At 45.6% G+C, this 11,502-nt stretch overlaps 1 long non-coding RNA gene across 3 annotated transcripts; it reads left to right on the top strand.

The window, feature by feature from the left end:
- Positions 1–3,823: 3,823 nt before the first annotated feature.
- On the top strand, positions 3,824–10,123 carry LOC120799803. 3 transcript variants are annotated; one of them, XR_005708883.1, is made up of 7 exons: positions 3,824–4,004; positions 6,922–6,981; positions 7,077–7,350; positions 7,603–7,725; positions 8,398–8,632; positions 9,020–9,117; positions 9,536–10,123. It is a non-coding gene; the product is annotated as an uncharacterized LOC120799803 (long non-coding RNA). The 3 variants fall into 3 exon arrangements; XR_005708885.1 differs by lacking the exons at positions 6,922–6,981; positions 7,077–7,350; XR_005708884.1 differs by lacking the exons at positions 3,824–4,004; positions 6,922–6,981; positions 7,077–7,350 and adding an exon at positions 4,710–4,845.
- Positions 10,124–11,502: the final 1,379 nt, after the last annotated feature.

Below are 11,502 nucleotides of genomic sequence, written 5' to 3'. Positions count from 1 at the left end.
AGATTTAGTGGTCGGTGGATGATTGAGTTGTGATTTATGGTAAATACATCAATCAATAAACCAATAAACTGATCAGCAGTATCAGTCGGTTACTACAGAAAGGCAGTATCACGGTTTTTAACAGGAACATGGGGCCTTCAATACCAGCCCAGTTCACGTCCTGGATTTCCTTCACAAATTCATGTAAAAACTTCTAAATTCATGGGACCTTGCAAAATCCTACAGCTTTAGTCCCAATACTAGTTAGGAAAGTTGGAAGTTTGGCCCTCGGAGCTAAATTGCGATCACGTCTGCGATTCTTTGTACGTGTGTTCTCAGCCTCACCAGTCGCTTATTTTCACTGGATTGAGTTGAAGTTTGTACTGAACATCCACAAAAAGCCTCAGGATGAGGAATCTTTCTTCCCCCGTTTTCACTTTCTCTCGCAACCAAATTTCAATTCTGTGCAGCATTAATACCATTCTGTCACGTCTGGAAGTTATGCGGTCCTGCATAATAAACTGAGTGCCACACATCTTGCTAAATACAGCCTTTTCAGATATTTTCTCTGTATATTTATATATTTATATATTTATATATGAGGGGTTATTTCAGTTTCCTTGAAGCTTGTTTATGGGAAAGTGCTAATATTCATCGTGGATATATAAAAAAATCATTTTTTGAAAATGGCTCCTTTTTTGTACGTTTCACTGGCTTTAATATGACATTCAGTGTTTTTACTGTGTTGACTTCAAGGTTTTCTGTCTCTGTGAGAGACCTGTTGAGCCTGTCTTTCATTGGGTTCAGGAAATGTGCAACTTACATTCTGTAATGGTTTGGTTTGTTTCATGCTAGATGACGTTATCTTGTGTCCAGACAATATTGATCTTAGTTCCTATAATACACTTATATAATAACTAGTAAAACTCCCAAGAAGTACTTGGAGTGGGGCTGTAGGACTTTGCAAGGTCCCATGAATTTAATAGAAGTTTTCGCGTGACTTTTTTCTGGCTGGGTTGGCGTGGAATGATTTTTAAATGGGTCCAAGTTCTTTTTTTTTTTTTTTTTTGTGTTCATCAGCTGACAGGAAATAAAAGTGGGACCCGAGCTGTTTCCAGCAGCACAGTTCTGATGAATAATATTCATATACACAGTTAAATAAAACCAAAACGTCTTTATAGGCAGAGTATTCACTCACTCATTCTGTTTCTGGTGATAATCTGGAATTTTCATCCTGTCAACAAATCCCATGAAACGATCCAAACCCAAATTGAATCGATTCACATTGAACGACTACACTGTGTGTGTGTGTGTGTGTGTGTGCGTGTATGCGTGCGTTTGTATCCGAAGCTACGAAGGCTGAAATGCAGACAGGGAAAGGATCGCCGCTGTTTTAAAGCCTTCACGCTGAGGGACTGAAAAAAGTTGTCAACAAATCCCATGAAACAAACCAAAACCCGAAACAACAATGTGTTAAAATAATAATACTCGTCTGTGGCTCTCGGCCTCAAACACATTGGTTCCTAGTGAAGACATAAATCTTGAATCAAAAAAAAAAAAAGAAGCAGGCTCAGTATTTTCCTAAAACAGCGTAACACTGTAGTTTTATCAGGAGGAAATGGGGCAGTCGTTTGGGACTATTTTCAGCGGCGGATTAACCCACATTTGGTGCTCCAGTGCAGTGGTTCCCAACCTTTTTGGCTTGTGACCCCTTAAATTGAATCAGAGTCTTCCTGTGATCTGCACAACTGGCACTAAATATGTACTTTTCCCTCGTGTTGTCTGTGTGTGAAGGGTCTAATCATCTCTCAGCTGCAAACTTTGAACCCGGATAATCTTTTTTTAAAATTCACGGCAGACCGGTGTGGTTCACATATGGTCACAGCAGTTTTTAGTTGTGGAAATCGTGTTACTGAACTTAATCTTTATACCTCAGAAGTCTTTCTGCTGTACAGGGCTACAACCTCCGAACCAGGACTTGCATTGGGGATCTGTTGTTTTAACCCGTGTGGGTCTTTCTTATGTATGGAGCTAATTTTTTATTGTTTATCAAGATAATATTAATAAATTAAATTAATTCAAATGCAGAACTTTCATTGCAAATCTGCTTTTTTAAAAACTATCAAAAGTATTTCTCTCTGAATATACTGCTGTTTTGGGCTTATTTCCTTTGTTAAGCTGATGCAGAACTTTCATTGAAAATCTGCTGATTTAACTAAAAAAAAATCTCTCTTCTATATGGAGCTAATTTTTCTTTGTTGTCAAAACACTTGGACAAGAGTGGAGCTGGGAATGAGATGTATCAGGCTTCCACACACACACACACACACAGCACTTGTAAGTACATATGTTCAGTGTTGGTGCGACTCTGGGATTTGTAGAAATATAGAAAAATATAGAATCCCACCAGACTTGTAATTAAAATACATTAAGTGTGAAGTGACTGGAATCTTCTTATAAAATTTCGACCACGTGACGACGTTATTTTAAGTTTCTAAAACCCCCAAATTCCCAGAAAAAGGGACACGATATAGCGTCCTACCGTGTGAAAGGTATTCTGGGAAATTGTAATAGAGTGAAGGCAAATTTTTAGTCACCTTTCTGGACTTTTAAAGGAGGTCTCTTGAAGCGTGACCCCCTTTCAATACCATCTCTTTCCCTTCACTGTGAGTTCGGGGTGGGAGAATGAGGCCGTCCAGGCCTGATGTAAGAGGTCAGCATCGTCGTACCAGGTCGTTTGAATCCCCTGGAAGCTGTAGCTCACGAGGGACCTGGCAGGGCCGAGAGAGGAGTGGAAAACATTGCCCGTCTCCAAACACTCGCAAACCCGGCCATGAAATTCGGCTTGTAACTTTGTTTTCTACGGATCGGGTTACAGGGAGGGAGGCCGCTTGTCTGCCGAAGGTCCAGCTCCGATCTGTGAACCGACAATCACACACGCTGAAGACAAAGGTACCGAGACCTGCGCTCATGATGAAGTCTCCCAGTTGACGGTCTGGATCCTCGGCTGGGAGGATCCAGTTTCAGACTCAGTCTGAACCTCGTCCTCAGATGAAACCGCACGCAAACAAAAACCGCTAGTGTCCTCAGACATTCCTCGTTTGAGTCAAAAGTCAAAAATGTCCCCATTATTTACCGGGATTCACTCAAACAACTAGTGTGTTTGCAGGCACCTCATTAACCGGCTTACTGACGGCTTTGTGCTCCAATCATATAGACAGTAAACCTGGATCAGGGTAGGGGATTAGAGAGACCAGATCTCTCCAGCCGGGTTTTGCTTTGTCTGTATTTGACTCCTCATTCATGTGTATGTGTGCACGACCCAGGTTTCCCGTGGGTTTTTCCCAGCAGCAGTGCGTGTAAACCTGTTTCTCCGCCTAACCCGGTTTCCGGCGCCCGTGTGAACGCACGGACTTTTTAAAGCGGTTTCAGATGCGGTGCCACCGGCGGCCGTAAGGTGCTGTCCCCGACCCCGGGCTGCGGCTCAGAGGTCCATTCAAGCGTCCTCTGTCGAGAGACCAGGTCAACCCCGATTTTCTACAACACGTTACACCCTCCCTGTACCGGATGCGATTTTAGACCCGAATCTCCGCAGTGTCTGTGTCGCGCCCGCAGCCCCCCGTTCCTCGTGACGGGGGCTCGGCTCGTCCGTCAGTCGGACACAAGCAAGCTCACATTCCCGCCGGGTAACTTCCGTATTTCCGCTGTTTACCGTGACAGGATCTAACGAGACCTTCAAACTCGCGGTTCCGGGAGCAACGCGCCCCCCCACTGCATGTTTTAAAACACGGGGCTCCCGGATTTGGTTCGGTGAGAGGGGAACCGGGGCGGGTTGAATCCAGGACGCCACAGTCCCCGGGGCTGATGGTGTTGCAGTGCGCCGGTCGTCCAGCAGAGGGAGCTGTCGGCTCAGAGCGGAATTCTCTCTGCAGTGCGTCATCGGCGGAGCGGACGGGAAACGGGACAGTCGCGTCCGTGCGGTCGCGTCATGTAAAGGCCTCCCGACCACCCGACCTGGAGCTCAGGTTTACAGCAGCACACGTTTGTTGTTTTGACTTGATTTGACTTTATTGTCAGAACACGCTTCTTAAATTTGTCTTGCGTCCCACAGCGTACACCACGTCCCACGCGTCCCATAACCGAACAGTGTGGTACATCAGACATCGTGAATGAGTGGCTGCGTTGCGATCGATTTAATTCCTTTGTTTTCACATTCAGTGATGGCGCACCGAGGCCTGCTGGGAACCCGAACTCTGATTTGACGGTTTGACGGACTGAAGGGACAACGGGGTTTCGGTTCGGTCTAGCCTGTCGCGCTCTGAATCTGCCGTTTCGTGGCAAAAGCTGAAATCCTTCGCATAAAACCCGAGGCCGACCGGCGACGACATCCTGTCGGTGTACGCCGTTTGAAAACCCGACTCGAGCGTTTGAGCCACGGTCTTATTAGCAGATGAGCAACGGTCTGAAGGAAGGAGAGCGCGGAGGATCGCAAGAGCGCGTAGAATTCGTCCTCTGGAGACCATGAATGTGGGGCCAATCCGTTTCGTAGACGTTGAGATATTTCAGTCTGGACCAAAGTGGGGGACAGACGGACGTTGCCTTTTACAGGACCCGGCTGCAGCTAACGTGGCTAAAAATGTTTGTTAAAAACCTTTCTGTGTTTGATTTATTCTTCAAATCAATAACTTAACAAGGTTCCATAATTACACTGCAGATTGTGTCTGCTGTCTTTTTGTTTGTTTGTTTTTTGATGAATCAGAATTCAATTACTTGTTCTCATTTACACTCGTCCATGGAGACAATTACAGTCATTGATCATCCTCAAGGCTGTAGACGTACGCTAACCGCCAGCTGATGCTGATCTCTGTGAGTGTGTGTGTGTAAGTGATTTATTTCACGTTTCCCATTTTCCTCACGTTACTTCGGACCAGTGAGTCAATGTCCTGCGATCCGATACACGGGCTCAGCAGTGCACATTTGCCGTCTGTGAAGCTCATGATGTTGATCCAGCTCTACCGTCATGTTCAGTCACGGGGCTTGGGGGGTTTCGTCGGACCTCTCGACTCTGTACGTGCTCCTGGCGTTTTGTCCCGTTCAGGTACGGACGGGGACGCGGTGCGGTATTATGGGATTACTCTGCACAAGCGTTGCCAGTGAAAACTCCTGGATATTTATCGGTGACCGGTGAAATGTTGCTGTTTTTCAATATTAAGACCTACCTGATCTCACCTAAGATGACCAGGCACCAGAGTCATCTCCACTGGCCTTTTACAGGGATTGTGCTGAACAGGGGTGTCGCAGTCGGGGGATTGTGGAACTAAGTTAGTGGGGCGCCAACGTGGGGGAGGCCCCTCACAAAGCCTGGAATTATAGCATTGTTTTTAATCTGTGGTTTTGAAATGAGACATTATCAGCACAATGACTATTACTGTTGGCTGAATAAATGGTTTGACAGATTATTATTATTCATTTAAGAGAAAGGAAACTATCGCGGGGAAAGCGGCTGAGACAAACCGTAGTTCCTGTGAGCGCAGCTCGGCAGCAGTGTGCGTCAGATTGCTAGTCGGCAAACAGCCATGTCACGTTAACTCCGCAAACAACACGATTTTAATCATGAAATACAGTAAAAGAGAAACCCTTTCTGAGCGTAGGGGCCGGAGTACGACGGCCCTCCACCTTTACGCTCAGAGTTGAACGAAGACCTTAAAAAACCGACGTAAATTAGGTTTTTTTCCCTAAAACTCACAGTGAAGCTTCACGCAGTAATTACATTATGTTGTGAGAAACAGAAATGTACAGACTTTCCTAAATTCATTTAAAACACCGTGATAACCGCAGCAGGTGCGCGGGCTTACGCTCATGGATTCAGTTATTCGTGAAGGCGTGGCGATGGATCATTAAACAGGCGAGGGGGGCCCACTGAGACTGCATACGTGGGGGGCCCGGATTTTTCATGCTACGCCCCTGGAGATGAATGCAGGGTATTTTCTTTTTTGCCAAGCACATTTAACGATTCTGAGTTTTTCTTCTTCCGCCCCAATACGCTTCCAGACACAGCGTCTCTGTCGCTCTGAGTTATCCACCGAACCAACTGGAGATACTGGCTTCTTCCCGCGGAAAGTGGTTCTGGGGACAATCTGTCTCCAGTGCATTGTGAGGATTATGTTATCTCATCCCAGCCCTGCGACACGCATGCATTTCAGACAAGCAGAGCCAACATCACACTGCTACGGACGCTACTACAGGGACAGGAGGAAATATGCATTTTTGTCACTTGGATGAACTGAGCCTTTTAACTAGCAGATCCCTGTGTCCTCTCCTCCAGAACCACTGGGTGTTTTCAGACCATCAGAAACATCCAGCTCGGGTTTCACAGAAACTCCCTGCACTGACTGAGTGTTTTCAGAGCTGTTATTGGCCGTCCTCCGGCGGCTCGGCCCCTGGTATGTCAGCTCTGAATGTGTTGGATTTAGATAAAGAACATGTGCTGGTTTCCACTACCATCAGTCACTCCACAGCGCTGATATCTCCGTCTGCTCCGGGCCCGCAGGTCGCAGGTCAAGGACATTGAGATAGTGCCGGTCACTCAAAGTCGGCACCCAGAACCATACGTGGATTGTCTACCGGCTGTCTTGTAAATGGAAAGGTTCAGTCACGTTGCTCCGTTCTGGCCTGCCGAAGTGCCTTTGAGCAAGAGGACCCCCACATAACTGCTCTCTCGCTAGAATCACTAAGAGCATCAGTGAAACCACAAAGGGTAAAAAAAAACCAAAACAGCAGGAGATGGACCACTCTCTCAAAGTGGTTGAGTGCTTTTAAAGGGCTAGTTCACCAAAAGTTACCTCTAGTAGTGGTATCTCTCCATGCAGGTAGTTTGGCTTTATTTTCCCAGGTTTTCACATGTCTGTCTCTAAACCTTCTGCACTTACCTCCAATTCATAGGAAGTGAATGGAATTTCGCCTGTGTTGCAGGAAAATTTGAAAAACTTGACGGCAGCGCCGGTAAGTGACGTACATCCAAACAGTTAAAAGTACAGTAAGGCTGAAATGTTGGCTTTACAATTTTCCAATTGACAGTGTGTGATTCTTTTTTTCAGAGGAACAGAAGAAAAATTGTGGATGAACTTTTTTTTTTTTTCCAATTTTCCTCTCATTGAGTCGGAAAAGATTTAAAGGAAAAGTTCACATTTTTTCAAAGTCTGTCTTAAAAACAAGTCTCGCATGACAACAGGTGACTTCTTGCTCCACGGGGAACCTTTAGGAAATCCCCTCCCAACGCGCCTCCACAAGCCTTCTTTTCTGCAAAAGAAATATTCCTACGTTTATCTGGAGATAATCCGTGGCTTCAGCGGCCTGAGTTCGACACATCAAGTGGGTACCTTCCACAGTTACAGTCTTTTCGTGCAAAATGATCTCTTTTTTTTGTTTTCCCGGGACTGTGTTTCTGCGCTGAGCTGCAGGGACAGTAACGTAGAGAGGGGATCGGATTCCTGATGAAATCTGGACATTTCTGACTTTCTAAGTTGCCTGAGTACACCATTCGCAGGAGGAGCAGTTTCAGCCGGGTGCGGGCCCCATGAACTGGGGCACAGCCTGAGATTTGGGTCTGTATTTCGTCCGCAGGCTTGTTGGGGTTCCACACCTGTCCACCAGGAGCCCTCACTGAGTCTCTTCACCTGACAGCCTGAGGGACCTTCCAAGTGCTTGCTCAGCTGCTCCATATTTGCTCTGTGGAGTTTCCCGCCAGTGAGTTGTTTTCTTGTCGTTTTGACTGAACTGCTGCCATGAAGTCAAACTTTATTCCTACTGTGTCTGCTGCGTCTGTCCATCAGTGTGACAACCAAACACCGTTTCCTCTCCCTCCGCTGCCACACACAGTCTGTTTAGCTGCTCATTTTACAGTTCAGATTCAACGCAAAAAAACATCTCGCTTTCATCCTGGAATTGATCACAGATGTTTGGCTGAAAATGCTGTGTGCTACTGTTTAGAATACTTATTGGCTAAAAAGTTTGAACGTGGTGACGTTGATCAACAGGTCACCGCAAGAAATGATCTGCACACAGATTGAGGATTTCAACTTGTAAGGAGATTTAATTTGATTTTGTCCTCCAGCTCCCAGCATTGGAGCTGAAGCGATTCCCTCTGTTGAACTTTAAAGCTGCACCAATCAGTGTTTTCACATCAACTTAAATGTGCAACGTGAAACGTGTCAGTCATAGAGAATTATCACCAGACAGTTCCTCTCAGCTCTACAGAGATTTATAATCCCTTTCAGCTCGTTGTTTCGTTTTTTTGGACCGCAGCTTTCCTGCCTCGGTTCCCTCTCACTGTTTTCTGTATCAGTTCCAGCAGCAGCAGCAGGCAGCTGTTTTCCTCCAACTAGCTCTGATAAATCTATTGTTCACTACCTGAAACAGCAGACAGACCCAGCCAGAGACCAGCTGGCGGACACGGTGGAGCATTTAGCAGCTGAAGAGCCAGATGTTTCCCTCGGGAGCTGGTGGAGACCAAAACCAGAGCAAAAAGAGAGGGAGTGCTGGACTGGACTCAGACACCACTCACCACTTCGCTTGGTTGTTGAAGCTTGGACTTTGGTCAACTCTGCCAAAGCGAAGAGGAAGACAGAGACAAAGGGTATCTCTGTCAAGTCAAGTAAGTTTTATTCAGACAGCCCAAAGTCTCAGTTATTCCCTGGAGGTCTCATTCATGAGGGCTGCGCCCCCCCCCCCCCCCCCCATTTAAAACCGTCTGTTACCGAAAAGCATTTTTATAATCTTCCTGCTTCTCTTTCTTGCTGTGGTTTTTATTGCTCTGATTTCTTCTTTGTCATTTTTGGTTCCATTTTAACTCTGGCTTTGTTTGAATTCTTTTCACTTTTATTAGGTTTGTTCGAGCTGTTTTGACTTTTATGACTTTTATCGGCTCCGGTTGAATGGTTTCTCTGCCGTTTGTTTTGCTTTTCTTGAGCTGTCGCCTGATCCTTTTACTTCCCTGCAGAATAACTGAACCTCGGTTTAATCACAGTCTTTTGTTTTTTAGGTTTGAGGTGGAGGACGATGGGAAGTACACAGCCACAGCTCTCGGGACTTTTCCCAGGATGAAGGATCAGCGGGTTAACTTTCCTCTGAGTGTTCAGGGTAAGAGCTTCTATTTTTGATTTAATTTCTAAACAATAAGGTCAACAGCAGGACTGGATTTTACCATTGAGGGTTTTAGCTTTGGTTTGAAAGTCTAAAGCTGCCAGTGGCTTTTCTTCATGGTTTACTTTTATCACCCCAAAAATTACCTTCTCTCACCACATCAAGGGAAACAAAAAGTCATTGAAACCCAAACTAATTAAATTCCTCTGCCAAAGTTAAGAGGACACTCAGATGAGAGGCAGGAAGATAGTGCGGGAATAGATTTTAATGGATGTGCAGTCATTTTAAGGCAGGGGAGGGCTGAGAAACTACAACACGCTCCTCTGAGAGATCAGTCTGCACCAACCCTGCAGAGGGTTGGAGCAGATAATTCGCACTTTGACCAGGTCAGTGACTCTGAAACTTTTTCTGTCAGGTCCCCCTGAACACGGCTTCCGCGCCAAAAGCACAGGTGCATAATTGTGCAGAGGAAAAGCCAAGTACAGTGGAGCGAGCGGCTGTGCGAGTGATGGTGAAGTGCACTAAACTGGACCTGAAATCTTGTCATCACAGTGAAGTTGCCAAGCGAAGGGACGCCACTGCCCCCAGCCAAAAACATCCTGGGACAAAAACCTCTCAACCATAAAACCTGTCGTGTTTACACTTTTTTTGCCCAGATTAAGTGAACATCATATTTATGCTAATTAATGACCTGTAGCGGTGTTTGTATGCGGATTTTCTTACCTTGGGACGGAGCCAGGCTCGCCGTCCCCCCCCGTTTCCAGTCTTTCTGCTAAGCTAAGCTAACTGGCTGCAACTGGCTGCAGCTCCATAATTAAACCTGCAACAACAGATTTTTTCAGCATGTTTGAGCAAAATGTCAAACATTACCTGGTACCAGTTTCCTCTGTGTGAGCATTTGCTGCTCTTATAATAATAAATGAAACACCTTTGGATTTTGGACTGTTGGTTGTACAAAACAAAACATTGGGAGACGTCACTTTTTTCTCTATTTTGTGGCGATTTGCAGACTAAAAAAAACCATTAATCGAGGGAAAATTGCCAGATTCACTGCTAATGAAAATAATTGTTAGTTGCCCCTTTGGTCATAATGTATCTGAATATGGTTTTGCTAAGAAAGCCTTGACAGAAATGGCGTGATCTTTATTTTGTCCATACATGAAATTTAAATGAACCATTTTCAGTTATCGTCTCACTGTTCAAATATTCATATCTTTTATCCAGACGTCCTGGGGAGAGAATGAGAACAAATGAGAAGTGAAAGACTTGACGACATGTTGGCCGATTTGGGAGACTCCCTCTCTCCGAGTTTATTAAACACTGAACATTAATCGTTTCACCCCGAGCGAATTCCTGATCCACTTCAAGTCAGAAGCAGTGGCTGGTCCCACGTCGCCCAGAGAGTAAACACGCGGTGAAGTTCGCAGCATGTTTGCCTGTCTCTCTAATTTGACATTGATCGGCTGAAGTCTGGTCTGCTCTTTAAGTGGGGGGAGGAGAAAGAGGAGGGAGTGCTTGTTTTATTCAGGGGGACACGCAGCTGAATAATGAGCAGTTATTGTGCTGCTGTGTAGATTTTTGTAGCCGATTCAGACTCGATTCGTGGAAAACCAAGCAGAACCCGACGTGCATTAATAGATTTTCAGTGCTGGAGACCTGGACTCAAATGCCTTTAGTCTTGCAGCATAAGAGCTGGTTCTGGCCACTAGTCTTGTCTGAGACGTGAACACATTTTTGAAGCATTTCGCTGATCTGATTCTGTACAGGACGTGTAGATGATGGACGGATTGTACAGACTAACCCGCTGACCTTTTGGTTTCGAGGCATCTCTCAAACCACCAGACCACCCTGCTAACTGCCTGACCTCGTGTTTAGCTTGCAATGCTAACTTCCACATTCTGACTTTGATCCTGACTAAGCCGTAACCATTTCACTTCCCTTTTTTTAGCCACAAGTAATTCATAAAACCCCAGTTCGTTCCGCCAAAATGCTGCTAATGCAGTCAGTGTCAAACTCATTTACGTTTCTGCTCAGAGGATGTTGGTATATTGTGCATACCAGGGCTTGGCGGCCTGCATTGGGCTCACCAACATGGCTTTCTTCCAGGTTTAGGATCCCTGAGGTTGATGAGCAACACCGCAGATGTTTACCCCAAAACCAAAGCAGAGAAAATGCATCCTAAGCAGTACTTTTCCTGTCAACGCTACCTACTGGTCCGTCTGGGACCAGTGAACCAGCCTGAACTCGGAGCAGTGGATCTGCATCTTTGTTAAAAACAACAGACCACCCAAACTGGACTGAGACAATTCAAGACTTAAGAGCAAGATCTAGTCGGTTGAGCAATGCCACCAAATCCACTGGCAGTTCAACAATGAGTCATTT

This window comes from Xiphias gladius, chromosome 15, assembly GCF_016859285.1.
Source record: "Xiphias gladius isolate SHS-SW01 ecotype Sanya breed wild chromosome 15, ASM1685928v1, whole genome shotgun sequence".
In the NCBI taxonomy this organism is placed as follows: domain Eukaryota; kingdom Metazoa; phylum Chordata; class Actinopteri; order Istiophoriformes; family Xiphiidae; genus Xiphias; species Xiphias gladius.
The sequence above is the reverse complement of the archived record's forward strand: the minus strand, read 5'-3'. Positions and strand labels throughout refer to the sequence as shown.